The sequence below is a fragment of the Pantherophis guttatus genome, chromosome 4 (genome assembly GCF_059756535.1).
Source record: "Pantherophis guttatus breed Tessera chromosome 4, ASM5975653v1, whole genome shotgun sequence".
NCBI lineage: Eukaryota > Metazoa > Chordata > Lepidosauria > Squamata > Colubridae > Pantherophis > Pantherophis guttatus.
Window position 1 is genome coordinate 101,187,382 of NC_142066.1, and position 20,992 is coordinate 101,208,373.

At 39.0% G+C, this 20,992-nt stretch overlaps 1 protein-coding gene across 3 annotated transcripts in view; it reads right to left on the bottom strand.

Annotated features, from left to right (window-relative positions):
* NEK11 (NIMA related kinase 11) overlaps nt 1-20,992 on the bottom strand; it is a 370,526-nt gene that overhangs the window by 291,265 nt on the left and 58,269 nt on the right. The gene's annotated exons all lie outside the window — the stretch shown is intronic.

The following is a 20,992-nucleotide window of genomic DNA, read 5'->3' on the forward strand; positions in this document are numbered from 1 at the left end:
AATAAAAGAAATAGAGAATAGACTGGGAGAGGTTGGAAGAAACAAGTGGTTTTATTGGATGGGAGATGGACAAAGCAGAATTTTATTTGAGATTCCAAAATGTGGAGGAAGAAAAAGGAGAAAATTTGGCGGATATTATGATTAATATGCTGGCTAAGGCACTAGAAATCACTAAAGAGAAGATGATGGATGGGGTCGATGAAATTTATCGAGTTTATACCAGATATGCTATGCGCAACAAACTGCCAAGAGAAGTACACGTAAGATTTATCAAGAAATCGATTAAAACACAAATACTCCAGGCAGCTAGAGAAAAAACCCTGAAGTACAAGGAGAAAGAAGTGGCTGTCTTGAAACAAATACCAAGAAAGATTAGAGAGCTGAGAAGAGAATACCAATTCTTGACAAAAATCCTGATTCAAAAAGGAGTTAACTATAGATGGCTGGTCCCAGAAGGATTAACTCTCACATAGCAGCTCCAAAGATATAGGTTGAATACAATTGAGAAAGCAAGAGCTTTTTACGATGAATTTCTTAAAGAAAATGAAGTAGTAATGCAAGTTGAAACACAAGCTGCAGTAGTTCCAATTACATTCACAGAAAAAGAACTGCAATGCTTGAATCAACAGAAAGAGCTGTCGGTGGGATTGTTGAATGTAAGCAACAACGTGAAGTAAGATCAACTAGAGCAACAAAACCTACATATAAAGTATGAACATGGAAGAAAGGAAATTAATTTCAATAAATGTAAATGGATTAAATTCAGCTATTAAAAGAAAGAAAGTATTTCATAAATTAGAAAAACTAAAATTTGACATAATTTGTTTACAAGAAGTGCATATTAAAAAACAGCATGAACAACTATTGATACAACCAAAACTTGGAAGAACTTTTCTATCACTATCACAAAGTAAAAAGAGAGGAGGTGCTTTATATATCAAAAATGCAATACTGGCGGAGCAAAAATATGCAGACGAAGAAGGTAGAATCCTGATGGTGGAATTAATTGATAATAATATGAAAATTCTTCTAGTAGCAATATATGCTCCAAATGACAATCAAAGAAACTTTTATAGAAAATTACATAATAAAATAATTGAAATGGAATATGATAATATATGTATGATGGGAGATTTTAATGGAATTGTGGATGAAAGCTTGGACTATAAAACACATAAAACAACAAGACATAATAGAAAGACATTACTGAAATCTTTCTTCAAGATGATAGAGGAAAGATATATGGAGGAAGAGAAATGGAAAAAATAGACAATATACTTTTTATTCTGATAGACATTCATCTTGGTCCAGATTAGATATGATATGGACAACAATGGATTTGATGTTGAATATAGAACATGTGGAAATAAAACCTAATTTATGGGCAGATCACAATCCGGTGAGAGTTATATGGAAAGGGCGCAAAAGAAGATCCAGATGGACTTTAAATACCACAATATTAAAAGAGAAAGATTTTGTACAGTAAATGGAAAGGGAGTTGGACTTCTTCTTTAAAGGAAACAAGAAGGAAACATCGGCACAAAATCGTTGGGATACAATGAAAGCCTATGCCAGAGGATTAATCATAGACTATACAAGGAAAAGAAATGTTAAGAAAAGACAGAATTTTAAAATATTGACTGACGACTATAAAAGACTTGAAAAGGAACTCCAGAAAGGTCCATATAAGAAAGATATCAAAATTAAAATGGACACAATAAAACATAAAATGGACCTATTGGAGAAAGAATATTTAGCCCAAAAAAGAAGTGCAAAACAGAATTACTTTGAAAATGCGAATAAGCCAGGAAGATGGCTAGCATATAAATTGAAAAAAGAAAGAGAATCAAGAAAAATAATTCAACTGGTTGATGATCAAGGGCAAAGTAAATTTGGAAATAAAAAGATGGGGAAAATAATACAAGAATACTATAGACAACTTTACAAGAGAGAGATGATAAAGGAGGAAAAAGTGGCAAGATACTTATAAGATGCAAAACTATCTTGGATTCCCAAAGATACTGAAGAAATGTTGGTAGGGAATATAACAATGATGGAATTAACAAAAGCAATTAAGAAATAGAAGAATGGAAAGGGAACAGGACCAGATGGCTTACCTGTTGAATATTACAGGGCATTACAAGAATCTTTAAGTCTCCCATTACTGGATGTCATGAATTAAGTGATGATAAAGAAGAAAATACCCAGGGACTGTAGGTGTACATTACATTGATTCATAAGGAAGATACAGACCCACAACAAATCAAAAATTATAGGCCTATTTCCCTGCTAAATTCAGATTACAAAATTTTTGCTACAATACTGGCAGAAAGATTTAAGAGATACCTGAATAATTTTATACATACAGATCAGAATGGATTTCTCCCAAAAAGACAAATTAGAGATAATATAAGAATAATTCTGGATACTTTAGAATACTATGAAGCACATCTGGAAAAGCAGATGGCGTTGATATTTTTAGATGCACAAAAAGCTTTTGACAATGTTAACTGGTGATTTCTGATACTTCAAATGGAAGAGATGGGCTTTGGTAGGAAATTTATCCAGGCAATTGAAGCTATATATTTTAAACAGATGGCACAAGTAATGATAAATGGTGAATTGACTGACTCTATCGAAATAGAAAAAGGTACTAGACAAGGATGTCCACTGTCCACATTGTTGTTTATATTGACTTTAGAAGTTTTAAATAGAAACATCAGAGAAGATAAAGAGATCAAAGGTATGAAAATGCGAAAAGAAGAATATAAATTTCAAGCCATTGCAGATGACCTGGTCTTTATTATTGAAGAACCATTAATAACAATAAATAAATTGATAGAATCTAATGGAGAGTTCGGGAAAGCTGGAGACTTTGCCAGCTACATCTGGCTTCTTCTTTTCCTGGACTTGTTGGACCATCATGGTGGACTCCCAGGCCATATCATACCATCATCCCAGAGCTTTGGATGTATACAAAGACTAAGCTTCTTGCACTGCGAGATTCCCCCCTCTCGCAGACTTGGCCCTCCACATTATCGAGGGCCTATCTTGATGACGGGTTTTGGAATCCTGAGAGATGGCATGCAGCAAAGAAGAGATTAAGGGGGTTTTTAAATGGGTTTTTAATTAAAATTTTAAGGGGTTTGGGGGCGACCAAAGGGGGTTTGGGGGGTAGCCCACCAAGGTCGAGGCCAGGTCTGACGGGGGACTGTGGCATTGGGGGTGCAGGGTTGGACATGAGGGAGGGGCCTAGTGCTCGAATCAGCGAGGGCTGTTCAATCAGTAATATGGGTGAGAGGGGCAGGTATGGTGATAGCAGGGGGCTATATCATGTTTTGGGAGTGCGCATGTGCTATCTTCGAGCGATTGTGCACTCCTGTCCCCAATGCTTTTCTTGTTCCCCAGGTAGCATAGACCCTCAGGGCCTGGGCCACCGGCTGAAGTTGTACAACGCCAGGTCTGTTATAAATAAAGCCCTCCTCATTTATGATCTCATTCAGGAGGGGGGAGCGGACCTGGCGGGTATTACGGAGACCTGGTTGGGCTTGGAAGGAGGGGGTGCCCCTGGTTGAAATGTGCCCATCAGGTTTCCGGGCTTTTCATCAGCCAAGGGCCCAGGATAGGGGCGAGGGATGGAGGTTATTATTAAAGAAGGTCTATGTCTGAGGGAGGCCACTGTACCTCAGATAGCCAGATGTGAGTCCTTCCTTGTGAAGTGGGGTCGTGGGGTGCAGATGGGCCTGCTGATCACGTACTTGGCTCTCTGCTGTGTGGCAGCGGCCTTGCCCGAGCTACCGGATGTGAGAGCCGGGGTGGCAGTTGATGCCCCCAGACTTATGGTTATGGGGGATTTTAACCTGCTATCTGTCGGCGAAACGTCAACGGCACCTCGGGAGTTCATGGCTTCCATGACGGCCTTGGACCTAACCCAGTTAGTTCAAGGACCTACTCACACAGGGGGACACACTCTGGATCTGATTTTTGTCTCTGGTCAGTGGCAGAATGATCTAGAAACAGGGGATTTAGTCACTGAGCCCTTGTCATGGTCGGATCATTCTCTCCTTCGAATGGACTTTCGAACCACTACCCCTCGCCGCAGGGAGACAGAAACGACTAGATGGTTCCGTCCCAGGCGCCTGATGGACCCTGACAGGTTCCTGATGGAGCTTGGGCCGTTCCCTGAGGCTCTGGCTCATGGCTCGACTGAAGAACTAGTGGCTGCCTGGGATAGGGTGGCCAATGGAGCTTTGGACCGAGTCGTGCCTTTGCGGCCTCTAATCTGGCGTCGATCTCACCTGGCTCCCTGGTTTTCCAAGGAGCTGAGAGAGATGAAGTGCCGGAAAAGATGCCTGGAGAGCGGTTGGAGGGCTAGCCATTCCAAACCTGACCGGACACTGGTGAGGTCACACATTAAGACCTACCTAGTGGCGATCAGAGCGGCAAAATCCAATTATTTTTCCACTCTGATTGCATCTGCAGATAACCGCCCATCCGCCCTGTTTAGGGTAACCCACCCTACTTCATTTGGGAGCGTGGGAAGACCCCTTGCAGGGTAGAGCTGAGGATTTTGTGCAATATCTGCATGACAAAATCACTCAGATTCGAGAGGGTTTGGACTCCGACTGGGTAGGCTCAGATGGTGTGATGGAGGCAGGTCTTGAGACTGTTAGCTGGGAGGAGTTTGTCCTTGTGACTCCCGAAGATGTGGACAGGGCTCTGGGCAGACTAAATGTGACCACATGTTTATTGGACCCATGTCTCTCCTGGTTAGTGTTGACTTCCTGGGTGATTACACAAGGCAGGCTCCAGAGGATTATCAACACTTCTTTGAGTGAGGGTTTCTTTCCCGCTGCCTTGAAAGAGGCAGTGATGAGGCCCCTCCTCAAAAAGCCCTTCCTGGACCTGGCTGTTTTAGCAAATTATCATCCGGTCTCCAACCTCCGTTTTGTGGTGAAGGTTGTTGAGAGTGTGGTGGCACAACAGCTTCCTCAGTACCTGGATGATAGATCTAGATCCATTCCAGTCGGGCTTCAGGCCTGGGTACAGCACGGAAATGGCATTGGTCGCATTGGTTGATGATCTCTGGAGGGCGTGGAACAGGGATTGCTCCTCTGTCCTGGTTCTATTGGATCTCTCAGCAGCTTTTGATACCATCGACCATGGTATCATGCTGCACCGGTTGGAGGGGTTAGGTGTGGGGGACACCGTGTTACAGTGGTTCTCCTCCTTCCTCTCCAATCGTACGCAGTCTGTGTTGGCAGGGGGGCAGAGGTCAACTCCAAGGCGCCTAGTTTGTGGGGTGCCGCAAAAGTCAGTCCTCTCGCCCCTACTGTTCAACATTTATGTGAAGCCGCTGGGCGAGATCATCTGTGGCTTTGGGGTGGATTTCCATCAGTACGCTGATGACACTCAGCTGTACATTTCCACCCCGGGCCACCCCAATGATGCCCTTGACGTGATGGCCCAGTGCCTGGAGGCCGTACGGATCTGGATGGGGAGTAACAAGTTCAGGCTCAACCCCTCCAAGACCAAGTGGCTGTGGTTTCTGGGGTCCCGTCATAGTCAGCTGGTTCCATTGCTGACTATTGGGGGTGAGACCTTGACCCCCTCAGAGAGGGTTCGCAACTTGGGTGTTCTCCTGGATTCGCAGCTGTCTTTAGAAGACCATTTGACGGCTGTGGCCAGGGGAGCTTTTTATCAGGTCCACCTGATACACCAGTTGCGTTCCTTTCTGGACCGGGACGCCTTGCGTCCTCGTCACTTCCTGCCTGGACTACTGTAACACTCTATACATGGGGCTCCCCTTGAAGAGCACCCAGAGGCTCCAGCGGGTCCAGAATGCGGCTGCGCGGGTGATTATGGGAGTGACTTGTCGCTCCCATGTAACACCGCTCCTGCGCGCGCTGCACTGGCTCCCGGTGGTCTTTCGGGTGCGATTCAAGGTGTTGGTTGCCACCTTTAAAGCGCTCCATGGCTTAGGACCTGGGTATTTATGAGACCGCCTTCTGCCACCGATAGCAGATAGATACTGGTCCCATCAACCAATATGCTCCCACAGAGAGGGACTCCTCAGGGTGTCATCGGTCAAACAGTGTCAACTGGCGACCCCCAGGGGGAGAACCTTCTCTGTGGGGGCACTTGCCTTATGGAATGAGCTGCCCCCAGAGATTCATAGGATTCCCAACCTTCGCACCTTCCGCCGTGCCCTCAAAATGCTTTGTTTCAGCAGGCAAGACTGGCCTAAATGTAATTTTAATGGGTTGTTTTATGTTATTTTAGTTTCGGCCAAATTATTTAATACTTTTAATTTGCTTTTAACTTTTATATTTGTGGGTTTTATCTTGGCTGTACACCGCCCTGAGTCCTTTGGGAGAAGGGCGGTATAGAAATTTAAATATAAATAAATAAATAAAGTAGCTGGCTTGAAAATTAATAAAGATAAAACCAAGATAACCCCTAAAAATATGTTGAAAAAGCAAAAAGAGGAATTGATGGAGATTTCAAAGATGCAGGTCACAAATAAGGTAAAATATTTGGGGATATATTTGACAGCAAGGTGTAGCGCACTTAAAGAAAATAATTATAATAAGCTTAAACAACAAATAGGGCAAGATTTGATGAAATGAGGAAATTTGTAGCTATCTTTGATTGGTAGGATCTCAATGATTAAGATGAACATTTTGCCTAGAATTTTGTACTTATTTCAGACAATTCCGATCAAGTTGCGTAAGGAATTCTTTGTAGATTTGAATAAAATGATATTGAAATATATTTGGCAGGGAAAGAAGACAAGAATAAAATTAAAGTTGTTACAAGATGCTAAAATGAGGGGTGGCTTTGGCCTGCCTAACTTTGAACTATACTATCAAGCAACAAGTTTAATGTGGATTAAAGAATGGATAAATTTGAGAAATACTAGATTATTGAACTTGGAGGGACATGATTTGTTGATCGGATGGCATGCCTTTCTATAGTATAAAGGAACTAAATTACAGGGGTACTTTAGAAGACATCAGATACGGGAAGCTTTAGAGTTGAATTGGGAGAAAAATATCACTATCTAAAGATTCCAGTCTGGGTATTTACAATTGAAGCTTTTTCATATCCAGTAATATTTAAAAGGGAACAAATTATTAGATATAGTGAATTATTGGATGAAAAGGGTGAACTTAAATTAAAGCAGGAACTAGAAGATCAGGGATGTAAGATGGACTGCTTTTCATATATGCAAATATTTTCTAGATATTGAGAAGATCTCAAACAAGAGGGTTTTTATAACTAATTTAGATAAGATTTTAATGGGTTCTGATGACCTTGTAATTAAAAAGTTATACGGATATTTGCTAGAGATAAAATTGGAAGAAGAATAAGTTAAAGAATCTTTAACTTGGGGAAAAATTTTGGTTATGGTATTGACTTAGAGAAATGGCAAAAATTGTGGTCGCATAATTATAAAATGACAATGTCTACAGCATATAAGGAGAACTTGTATAAGATGTTTTACAGGTGGCACTTACCCCCAACGAGGATAGCCAGAATGTTTAAGAATAAATCGGAGAAGGGACTTCCGGTTTGCTTTTCGTAGCCGCCAGACGGTCCCTTGGGACCGCCAGCCCCTTCACCTGTAAAGAGCCGCCTTTACAATGGAAAGGCGGCTCGAAAAACTCCATTTCCAGGAGGAAATGTGAGATAGAGCAGGTGAGTGTAGGTAGAGCTCTCTGCATAGTCCCCAGAGTTTTTTTTTTTACTCTTGGGGGCGAGCGGATGCGGCTCCCTATAGCACTCGCCGTTTGCTCCGGGCGTTGGGAGACCTCTGCTTTTTTGCAGAGCAAGGCTACGAAAACAAGCCTTTCAAGATAACTAACAGATTAACTAAAGAGGATGAGATCTGGATCTGGACCTGTGACCCTAAATTGCAAGTATTTATACTTCTTTTACAAAGGAAAGTAAAAAAGAGCTTTTAAAATGGCGACTGCCGAAATTTGAGCAGGGAAGCTGAAAAGGGAAAGTCCTTCCGTTTCTTATTAAGCCACAAAGTGGCGGAATAAATGCTCTTGGTTACAATTGAAGAAAAAGCTCCACTTTTGTGTTTTCTCTTTTCTGGAGATTTGATTTGATATTGATCTTGTTGGAAAGAAGCTTTGCTTTTTAAAAAGTTTGCCTGTGTGGAAATATGGCGTTTAGGCTTCCAAAGCTGGATAAACAAGCAGGGGGGGGATTCCCCCATCCACAAACTATATGAACAAGTTCTTAACTTACAGTCTCAGAAAACTGATTTTAATATAATTGAATTTCTTCTGGAGGAGATTGTAAGAAGGGATGAGATTATGAATCAGAACTTTGAGAAATTTAAGCAGGAAACTAAAGAAAAGATTATAAAAATGGCTAATGGTTTCTCAGAATTTTTGATCAGGTTGGATACAAATATTAATCTATTAGAGTCTAAAATGGAGGAAATTGAGGATAATTTGGAAAATAAAATAGAAAAAATTGAAAATGATTTGATAAACATCCAAGACAATAGTTTAGAAGAAAAACCTAAAATGGAAGCTGATTGTAATGTAGAAAATATACAACAACGTATTGAAAAGGAAGTTTTAATGATGCAATATAATTTTACTGAATATGCGATCAGACTGAGAGGATTACAGGAAAATAACAGAGATGACCTAAGAAAAATATCTTCTGAAGTTCTGGCTGGGATTTTAAAGGTTCATCCTGAGGAGGTATTTTGTAGGATCGATAGAGTTTATAGAATAAACTCCTGGATTGCAAAGCAGAGGCAATTGCCTAGAGATGTGGTGATTTATTTTCAGATAAAGAAATAAGGAATAATATTGTGCAGAAATCTTTTAAGTCTACTTTGCAATTGTTTGAAAGAAAGATTTGGATTTATAAAGAACTCCGCCTAAGATGTTATTGGAAAGAAAGAAATTTGGTTTTCTGGTGGCTGAGCTTAAAAAAAGAAAGATTTTATTCAGATGGAATGCTCCAGTTGGTATAATATTGAGATATCAAGGAGAAAGATATCAATTAAATACTGTTGAAAAAGCGGAAGAATTTTATCAAAAAATTTTAAAAATGAACTTAACATCTTTATGCACAACACAAGACAAGCAGAAGGAGTTAGAAATAAAGGAAAAATATTGAGTTACAGAGGCCTTGGTAGATGAATTGCCTTTGGATTCTTCAGACACCTCAGCTGGATTATTTATAAATAAGAGAGAAGTGGTATCGGATTCTAACGTGACGACTCACCAAGCTATAGACAACCATGGAAATGAATTAATTGATACACAACTTACAGAAAAGAAATATGAGTCACAAAAGCAAAACCAACAAGATCAAGTTATAAAGCAGAATGAAAACCGATCAGTTGACACACAACTTGCAGAAAGCAAATTAGGATGGAGATCAAACCCACAAAAAGAAAGGAAAAAAAGAAATAGGTCTCACAAAAATAAAAATTTCTAAATTAAGCAACAGCGAAGCCAGTTATTTATATATATATATATATATATATACATATATATATATATATATACATATATATATATATATATATATATATATATATATATATATATACATATATATATACATATATATATATATATATACATATACATATACATATACATATATATACATATATATATATATATATATATATATATATATATATATATATATATATATATATATATATGACTGAATATATGAAAAGATGGTTGAGGCGAAGTATTGGTTAATATCATCCTGAGGAGAGTGACAGACCTCTGCAATGCCGTAATTTTGGGATGTGAAAAGGGCCTTAAATTGTTGGATTGGAATTATCTATTTTTGGGTTTTCTTTTTTTTTTCATTGGTCAACGTATTATACTTATGCTGAGCTATAAGGCAAGAGAGTTATGCTGGGGCATGCAGAAGATCTGTCTGTTACCCCATTATGAGAATGGGAATTAATAATCCTGAAGAAAGCCACTATTACAGATATTACATGGATTACAATTATAAAGTCACTCGGGTGGTTGTTTTCTTTTTTCTTATATATATACGAAGATATTCATTATTGATGGGGGCAGATGATAACTGAGGATTTTGAATATTCTGTTGCAATTGGGATGTTATGTTACCCTAATTCGGATGATGGAGTCAGCAATCCAGTGGAAAGATATTAAAGAAGATATTGTATGGATTATAAATTTAAAGTTATTGATTTTGTTTATATAAGGGAATATTTTTTAGTAGGATGGGCAGAAGAACAAAGATTTTAAGAATTGTTATGTGTGGTAATTTTGTAGGAAAGTGGGTGGAGATAGGTTAGTAATTTGATTATACAGATTAAGAAAAGGGATGCTTAAGAGATATATTTATGGGAGTGGAGGAAATGGATAGTGTAGAACAAATGTAAAACTAGAATATATGGCGAAGGCTGCTTTGAAATGTCATATTAATATACACAAAAGATTAAATGTTAAAGTAGGATTTATTATATAGTTTTAAAGTGGAAGGTTATTTTGAAATGTTATATTAATATACAGACATAAGTATGGGGGAGGAGAAAAAAATGGCAGATTATCGATAAATTGGGAGTTATAATAATATTACTGTGTTAAATCAGAAGTTATTACATAGTGTTATAATGGAACGTTATTTTGAAGTGTATGGTAAGAGGCGGAAGTAATAATATTAATAATATCACTAGGAGTAAGGGTCAGTATTTGGAGGAGGGAGTAAGGGGATGGTAAAATATTATATAATCTGTTATGTATTAGGTTTTTATTTTGAAGAAGTCATAGGGGGGAGGGGGGAGGGGGTGGTGAGGGGGGTTAGGGAGGAGGGGGGGAAAAGGGGGAAAATTTGTAATTGAAAACTTTTTCAATAAAAAAAAAAAGAATAAATCGGAGAAGTGTTGGAAATGTCATCAGACCTCAGGATCATATTACCATATGTGGTGGACATGCGTAGAAGCAAGGAGATATTGGACTAAGATACACACATGGTTGGAAAAAATGACAAAGAGACATATTGACTTTAAACCAAAGACATTTTAATTAGGGATCTTACCAAAGACATTTAATAAAGAATGCAATATTTAATTGTGAATGTTTTAACAGCAGCTAGAATTGTATTTGCCAAAAATTGGAAAGGAGAGAAAATACCTATTGATGAAGAAATTATTAAGAAAATGTTGGATTGTGCTGAAATGAGTAAATTGACATTTGAGATAAGAGAACAGGAAGATAAACAATATTATTTGATATGGGATTTATTTTATGAATGGATAGATAATAAAATATGGAGATAAAATATGATATATGAAATGAAATTAAGATAAAATGTGTAAAAATTTGTTTTTTTCTTAGTGGAAAAGAAACATGTGTCATATATTGATATCTTGAAGAGTTTGTGAGCACGAAAAGATTTTAACCGACTGAAACAGTCTGTAATTGTTTGAAAGGATGATGCTTTTATGTTGTTTTTTGTTTGAAAAATAAAAAAACTTTGGAAAAAAATAGGAGAGGCCTCAGTGGGGCAAGCCTGACGGAGAGAACAGGATAGGAGAGGATCAATAGGGCCAGCCTGAGTTAGAGAAGGGGATAAGATAGGAGAGGCCTCAGTGGGGCAAGCCTGAGTAAGAGAACAGGATAGGAGAGGATCAGTGGGGCAAGCCTGAGGGAGAGAATGGGATAAGATAGGAGAGGCCTCTGAGGGGCAAGCCTGAGGGAGGGAAGGGGAGGAGAGAGGATCAATGGGGCCAGCCTGAGGGAGAGAAGGGGATCAGATAGGAGAGGCCTCTGCAGAATAAGCCTGAGGGAGAGAAGGTGATAGGGGAGGATCAATGGGGCAGCTTGAGGGAGAGAAGGGGATAAGATAGGAGAGGCTTCTGTTGGTCAAGCCTGAGGGAGAGAAGGGATAAGATAGGAGAGGACTCTGTGGGGCAAGCCTGAGGGAGAGGCAAAGATAAATGGGGCCAGCCTGAGGGAGAGAGGGGGATAGGAAAGGATCAATGGGGCCATGTTGTGGGAGAGAAGGGAATAAGATAGGAGTGACCGCTGTGGAGAAAGCCTGAGGGAGAGAAGAGGATAGGAGAGGATCAATGGGGCCAGCCTGAGGGAGAGAAGGGGATAACATAGGAGTGACCTCTGTTGGGCAAGCCTGAGGGAGAGAAGGGGATAAAATAGGAGAGGCTTCTGTTAGGCAAGATTGAGGGAGAGGAGAAGATCAATGGGGCCAGCCTGAGGGAGAGAGGAGGATAAGATAGGAGAGGATCAGTGGGGCTAGCCTGAGGGAGAGAAGGGGATAGGAGAGGATCAATGGGGCCAGCCTGAGGGAGAGAAGGGGATAAGACAGGAGAGCCCTCTGTTGGGAAAGCCTGAGTGGGAGAAGGGGATTAGATAGGAGAGACCCCTGTTGGGCAAGCCTGAGGGAGAGAAGGAGATAAGATAGGAGAGGCCTCTGTGGGGCAAACCTGAGGGAGAGGAGAAGTTCAATGGGGCAAGCTTGAGGGAGAGAGGGGATAAGATATGAGAGGCCTCTGTTGGGCAAGCCTGAGGAGAGAAGGGGATAAGATAGGAGAAGCCTCTGTGGGGCAAGCCTGAGGGAGAGGAGAAGGTCAATGGGGCCAGCCTGAGGAAGAGAAGGGGATAAGATAGAGAAGGCCTCTCTGGGGCAAGCCTGAGAGAGAGAAGGGATAAGATAGGAGAGGACTCTGTGGGGCAAGCCTGAGGGAAAGACGAAGAGCAATGGGGCCAGCCTGAGGGGGACAGGGGGATAAGATAGGGGAGGCCTGGCTTCCGGTGACGTCATCACAATGGATGGCTGGACGGAGTGAAAGCTTTTTTTTTTTTTTTTGATTACATTATTGTTTTTATTTGGGACTTTGATTTCTGACATTACAAGTATGTTTCAGAAAGAGAAAAAGTACAGGGGCCAAAGAAAAAATTTGTTCAGTTACATCATTTTAATACTATTCTTTTTTTTAAAAAAAAAACTTTATTGAGTTTTTTTAAAAAAAACATAAGTATATTGACATTTTCATTAGTATCAGATGTGCAGTGTTTTTAACTATATACAAAAATATTTCTGGTGATATTTCAAATTACTTTTTACCTTTGTTTAACACACCTTTTTCTCTTTCTTTCATTTTATCATGCATCCATTTATACCACCTTTCCCACTCAATATAATAATCTGACTTCTCATCATCATTTATTTCATGGGTTAGTTTAGTCATCTCTGCGCACTCCAATATTTTCCTAATTATAAGCTCTTCTGGTGGTTGGGTTTTCTCTTTCCAATACTGTGCATAAGTCAGTCTGGCGGCTGCAATTATATGGATCATTAAATGAATCTTTTCCTTTCCATATGGCTTTTTTACTATTCCCAGGAGAAATATTTCCGGTGTTAATTCAATATCTTCCCCAATTATTTCTTGTAACCATCTCCTGATCTTACTCCAATATCCTTTCGCTTCCGGGCATGTCCACCACATGTGAAAGAAGGTGCCTTGACCATGGCCACATTTCCAACAGTTGGGATCTATATTAGGATATATCTTCGGTAGCCTGGCCGGGGCTAGATACCATCTATGGAGCATCTTGTAGTGGTTTTCCTTGTATGTCGCCGCTCTGGTCAATTTAAGGTTCTTATTCCATGCCTCCTCTCATTCATTAAAATTTATATCTCATCCAATATTTTTCTCCCATGCGGTTATTTGATTCTTTGTTATATCCTCAGCCTTGTCATCATCTAGTAAATAATTATACAATTTATCCAAAATCTTTTTGCCTGTTCCCATCAGGACTTTGTCCAAACCATTAGGTCCAAATTCTAAGCTGTATTGTTCTTTGTCTTTCTGGTATCTAGATTTTATTTGTAAGTAGGTCCACCAATCTAAAATTATTCCTTGCTCTCTCAAGGTATCATTTGATTTGAGATTCCCTCCTTCATCTAAGATATCTTTATACCTACCCATTTTCTCCATTCCCCATCTATTGGGGTAAATCAGGGCCTCCATCGTAGAGAGCCAACTTGGGACTTTTTAATAATATCTTTGCCTAATCGGGGTCCATGTTTGTATCAGTGAATCTCTAATTTTGTGTCTATGAAAATATGTTTTCCTTTTCTTCTCTATTTCCCAAATGTAGGCATGCCACCCTTTTTGTAAGTCGTAGCCTTCTAAGGTTAAGATCCTCTCATTTTCCAGGGTGGTCCAATCTCTTATCCAAACTAGCTTAGCTGACCTGTAGTATGTTTCCCAATCGGGGAGCCCAAAACTTCCTATATCTCTTTTGCCCCTTAAAATTTTAATGGAAAACCTCGGCTTCTTCCCCTCCCATATAAATTCTCTGATGATTTTATCTAATTCTGAGAAAAAATTTTTATCTAGGTTCACCGGTATATTTTGGAATAGGAATAATATTTGGGGGAGAATATTCATCTTAATCGCGGCTATCTTGCCCAAAAGTGACAATTTTATTTTCTTCCATCTATTGAGGTCTTGTTTCATTTTTCTAATTAAGGGGATATAAGTTGTCCTCTTTTAGGGTCAAGCATCTTGAAGTAATCCAAATTCCTAGGTATTTAATTTTTTTGACAACCTGTAATCCTAACACTTCTTCTATCTCATTTTTCTGACTCTCGGTTACACTCTTGGTCAGTACTTTAGTTTTAGTTTTATTCAATGTGAAGCCTGCCACTTCTCCATATTTACCCAATTCCTCTAGCACTTTTGGTCCTGATTCTTTAGGGTCCTCAAGAATTAAAGCTACATCATCTGCAAATGCTTGTGTCTTGTAGATCTCCTTCCTAATCTTTAGACCTTTTATTTCCTTGTTATTTCTAATTTTCCGTAACAAAACTTCTAGGGCCAAAATAAACAATAGTGGTGACAGGGGGCAGCCTTGCCTTATCCCCTTGCTTACCCCCCTTGCTTTTGCCCTATCTCCATTTACTAGGATACTCGCCTTTTGATTATCATAGATAGATTTTATCATCATTTCAAAATTTGTTCCGAATTTCATTATCTCAATTTGTTTGGTCATAAATTTCTAATTTAAATTGTCGAATGCCTTTTGGGCGTCAACAAAGATTAAGGCCATCTGTTTTTTGGGGTGTTCTTCGTAGTACTCTAGGGTGTCCAGCACAGTTCTCAGATTATCTCTGATTTGCCTCCCCGGAAGGAATCCGTTTTGATCCTTATGTATCCAAATGTTTAATATTTTTTTCATTCTTTCTGCCATTATGCCCATAAATAACTTATAGTCAGTGTTTAGGAGGGAGATTGGTCTATAATTCTGAATTTGTTTTAGGTCGGCACCTTCTTTCGGCACAAGTGTAACATGTGGTTCCTTCCACAACTCTGGGATTTTAGAGCCCATCAATACATCGTTGAAGATTTCTACTAATTTTGGTTGCACTATTTCTTCTAGTTTTTTATATATTTTAATATATTTTTATATATTAAATATATTTTTATATATTTTATATATATATATATTGGGAATCCATCAGGACCTGGCGCTTTATTGTTTTTCAGTTTGGAGAGGGCTGTTTTTAGTTCTTCAATTGTAATCTTTCTATTAAGCGTTTCTCTCTCTTCTTCTGTTATTTGTGGGAGCTCTGCATTTATCAAATATTGCTCTATTTTGCCTTCTGGGACCTCCTCTTCTTTATATAGAGTCTCATAAAATTCCCTAGCTCTTTCCAATTTTTCTTCTTCTTTGGTCAATAGCTTACCCTTAGAATCTTCTAGTGTATGAATTGTCCCCTTTTCATTTTCCTTTTTTAATTTATAGGCCAACCACCTGCCCGATTTGTTGGCATTCTCAAAGAGGTATTGTTTCATTCTTTTCATTTTTTGCGCTAGTTCCTCTTGATCAATGATATTCAATTTGTGTCTCCACATCATCCAGCTTTCTTTGGCTATTTCATCGCCCGGATTGTCTTGAAGTTTTCTTTCTGCTTCTCCTAAATGATTTAAATAGTCTTCCAGGGTCCTCCTTTTTTCCTTATTTTTGTATGCGCTATATGAGATCACAACTCCTCTCAAGTAGGCCTTCATTGTGTCCCATACTATTGCACGGGGCGTTCCATGGTTTTCATTTTCCTTGAAAAAGGAGTTTACTTCTTCTTTAAGTTTTTGTATGCATTCTCTGTCACCCAGTAATTTGGCATTAAACCTCCATCTCTGTTGGTACTTTCTCTTTACACACTTCCACCTAATTTCTAGGGGGTTGTGGTCTGCCCAGTTATTCAGGTTAATTTCAGCCATTCCAATTTCTAATCCAAGTTTCCTGCTAACCCATGCCATGTCTATTCTGGACCACGACTTTTGTGCATTTGAATAAAATGTGTATTGCCTATCGTTTGGGTGCAGGTTACGCCAAATATCAATTAGGTCCAATTCATCAGCTAGATCAAAAAAAGCTTGAGGTAAATTTGTCCTTTTGGTTTTTTTTGCTTTATTACTTTTATAGTCTTTCTCCAAATCCACAATACCATTAAAATCCCCTATTATACAGATTTTGTTATATTCCATTTTTATGGAGTATTGTTCATGGAGTTTCTTGAAAAATTCTCCCTGTTTTTTATTTGGAACATATATACCCACTAATAATATTTTGCAGTTCCCTCTCTTAATTTCAATCATAAGAGTTCTTCCCTTTGTATCCTTAAACTTTTGCTCTGCTTCAATTCCTTTCTGTACATAGATTATCACCCCCCTCTTCTTTTTCTCTGCCAGCGAAGCGAATGTTTGACCAAATTTTTTATATTCTAAACATTTACCCTCTTCTTTTTTTATGTGCACCTCTTGTAGACACATTATATCGACATTTTGTTTACCTAATTTTGTTAATATTAGTTTCCTCTTTTTGTAGTCATTTAAGCCATTGACATTTACAGATATTAATTTCAAATCAATCATCCCTGTTTCCTTGTCTGGTTATTAGTTTTTGTTTGTTCATACGGCTCTTACTGGTCTTGCTTTTTTCCCTTTGGCTTCTTCTTCTGTCTTCTTCTCCTCTACGGTTGCTTACGTGGTTGGTGTAAGGCCTCCTCTTTTACTGCTGCTGTCTCTAATTCCTCTTTGCTACTCTGCTTTTCCTCCGCACCTCTCAACTGGTCAAGGAAGTCTTGTGCTGTACTCAGGCTTTCTATTTTTATTTTTCTCCCTTGCCAAGTAATTAACATCCCTTCTGGTAAGAGCCACCTGAATAGTATATTTCTTTTGTTCAACTGTACAGCTAGAAATCTATATTCCTTTCTCACCTCCCTTACTCTTCTTGGTATCTGTTTTAAGATTATTACTTCTTTTCCTCTATATGTTATCTGTTCCTCTCTTGTTATGTTGTATAGAATATCTTTTACTTTTTTTCTTGCAAATCGGACATGCACTTCCCTAGGGAGCTTGTTCCTTCTTGCATAATTTGTCTGGACTCTATATACCTCATCCAACTCTCTAATTATCTCTTGTTTATCTTGTTGGAGTATGTCTGCTATCAGCTCCGCCGTCTTCTCACCCAGGTCTTCCTCTTTATCCTCAACAATATTTTGAAAATGCAGGTAGAAGGAAGCCCGGTCCATCTCTAATTGGATTATCGAATCCTCTAACTCTCTATTTTGACTTGTCAATGTTTGGTCCACAGTATCTAATTTCTTTTCGGTTTGGTCAATTCTTATTTCGGCTTTTTGAATTCGTTGTTCGTTATTGAATATTGAGGTTTGGATTTCATTCATTTTCTTGTCCAATGCATGTATATCTGATTTTAATTCAACATGATTATTGGACATTTTTTCCTGCATTGCCATCATGATTTCTTGAATCAAAGTTAATGATGCTTGCAGAGTTTGCATTGTCGATGTGGCTGTAGATTTTTCCATTTTTGCCAGCCCTTCTGTTGATTTCTGTGTAGCTGGAGAGATCATTGTTATAGTGGGGTTAGAGGGAGTCTTTTTTCCGGTTTTCACCACTGTTGATGACATGCTTGTCATTTCTTTCAAAATTATTTTTTGTTCTCTAATTATTCTTTCGATATTTCTCCAAATTCTCATTCGCCGGCTGCCGCCTCTGTTTTCTTTCCTTAGTTTTTATCTATATCTAATATTGTCTTCTAGATCTTTAAGTGAAAGTAGATTCTATTTGACAATCAATATCAATTTAGTAATCTATACCTCTTCCCAACAGTACCTTATACTCAATATATAATTAGTATATATTTGGTTAGCTTGACAGTTAGTAGTTAGATAATTAACTTAATTTATAAAATATCTAAAATATCTAGTTTAATTCTTAACAATCAGTATATCAATTAATTTAACTAAATACTATAAATACTTTAAATACTATAAATACTGTAGATAGGAATTCATGCAATTTTAAGTATTTGACTATAAATGCAATTATAGATAGGTGAATGAATCTAAAAAGTTTAAAATGATATAACTTAAGAATATATACTATATATATCTAATCCAGAAAAATTAATTTGTAGGGAGATTAACAATTCTTACTGATAATTACATTTAGACAATCAGGATATTGAAGAAAAAATTGTCAGAAAGTTCCAACGTTGTTGTTGTTGTTGTTGTTGTTGTTGTTGTTGTTGTTGTTGTTATTATTATTTCCCTCCTTTTTGGAATATAAACTGTTCTTTATTGCTCAGCCTCTATTCTTCTTCGGGCTTTGTTTTTTTTCTCTTAAATCCATTTATCAAAGTTCAGCACTCTATCGTATTCCTTGCTGCTAGACTGTCCACAAGTCTGACGTTCCAGCTATTCAGTTTATTCCTCAGGCAAGTCTCTCTAATGGCTGAACTTCCTGTTCCTTGAGATAGTCAAGCTCGATCTACCTAGTTTTAGCCTCTGATGAATCTACTTCTATAAACAACAAAAAGAATAGGAATACTTTCACTGTTCTTGTATCTTCTCACCAATCCTCTCTTTGCGCGCTCGCTTTCAACACGTCAGCTCTTTTCTTTTTTCCATGCCGGCTTGTCGGGCTCTCTCTCTGTCAAACTGCTCACAAACTTTCAATCGCCGCTTTTTCCCTCCGCGAGTCTTTTCGCCCGACTCCACCGACCCCTCTTCCTGATGTCCACTTTCACATACGCAGGAAGGGTGTGTATCTCTCAGCACTGCAGCATCTGATCTCCCTTGCTTCCAATCTGGTAGCTGGTTACTGCAGCTTCGTGTCGACCATTAATTTGACCGATTCACGCGTGCTGGGTTGACAGAGCCGCCCGGTCTTGTGATCAGCATTTTGCGCTCTTTCACGCTCACCTGGCTCGCTCTCTCGTCCGTGGGGCTCTTCAGGCTCCGCGCCCCAGAGGGGATCCCCAAAGCACGGTGACTGATGGTATTGAGGAGTAGCAGTCACTCACTCAATGCCATGTCGCCGTGGGTCACCAACCGGAAGTGTCAGAGTGAAAGCTTTATATCCAATTTTCCCTTTTCTACAAATGGCGGCTTTATTTAGCTATTGCAATCCGCGGAGAGTTTGCGAAGGAGAGGGGATACTGAAGTGTGTGTGGAGGTGGCATCTTCCACACGCTGAAGAAACCCCCCAGGGTGCCTTTGTAGGAAGAGGGCGGCAGAACGCCGCTTTGAAGCAGTGACTCATCCTCTTCGAAAGGGAAGCTAATCTGTCACGGTATAAACTATTGGACTGAGATTGCTGTGCTGAGTGAGTGGGAGAGAAGAGAATGATATTAGCCTCTTTGAACTGTATTGGCGAAGTGAAAGTGAGCGGCTGGAGTGGAGACTGGCCATTTTTGACTTTTGTGGTGTGGAGTCAGCTTTTATTTTATTTTATTTTTTCCTTTTCTTTTGGAACAGCGGCAACGGAGTGATTGGAGTTAGCCGTGGTTATTTGGGTTTCTGGAAACATTCCCTTTGTATGTTAAATATTGGAGACGTTTGGTGATCGTTTAGCTGCTTCTTATTTGAGACTCTCTTGAGATTTCTCTATTTAAAGAGCTCCTGGGATGTGCCGGACTGAGGGATACATAATGACTTGACATTTTTCCCTTTCGCTTTCTGATCATTATTGTCAGAGCTGTCTACAACTGGCTTTTCTTCTACCTTGTGGCTGAAGCTGGTACAGCAGGGAAGTGAAAATCTGAGTCACTGAGAAAGAGAATTAACTGGCTTGTGTTGGAAATAGTTTTTAAGGGCTATAGCCTATACTGATTTGGAAGAAATTCTGGCGTGACCCAGAAATGTCCACAACATCTACGGTCACTAAAGTGAATAAGAAGATCCTAGCTTTCCCTGCATCTGCATCTCCATTGGCTTCAACAACATCTGCTGAAGATATATCATCGGTTGGAAAGTCTCCCTCTATGCAGGCTCTCCAAGCTATGCTCCAGACCATCCAGAAATCGATGACCAAGAATCAGGAAATGATGTCTAGGAATTTCGAAGATTTGAGAACGGATGTTAAGAGTGAGATGGGAGGAGTCAGAGGAGAGGTTAAACAAATGGGTGAGAAGCTTGGAGAACTGCAACAGGCAATAATTAAACAGGTGGAAAGGATGCGGGAGGTGGAGACAAGGACAGAAAAGTGTGAACAACGGATAGATGGATGGGAAAAAAAACAAGTGATGGCTAACAGGGAGCTTGAAGACGAGATCATTTTTCTCTCTTTTTTTTTATTTTTTTATTGAAAATTATTAAAAATTACAGAAAAAACATATAGCAATATGGGTAGAATTGCAGAGAGTAATATAATACATATAGAGTTTTAAAGCATCAATTTTCGCCTAGAGATAGTACAAACCTCCATTAAACCAACTCATCAAAAAAAGAAAAGATTATCCAGAAGAAAAAATTCTCAACTGCCATGCAATGCTCCTATAAATATTTTACCCACATTCACACTAAGATTAATATTTTACATTCTTCTTAAGATTTCTTTTTTTGCAGCCAAACATACCACCTGTCCCAACTCCTATATAACCCCGATTCTTGTCTATCTCACAAT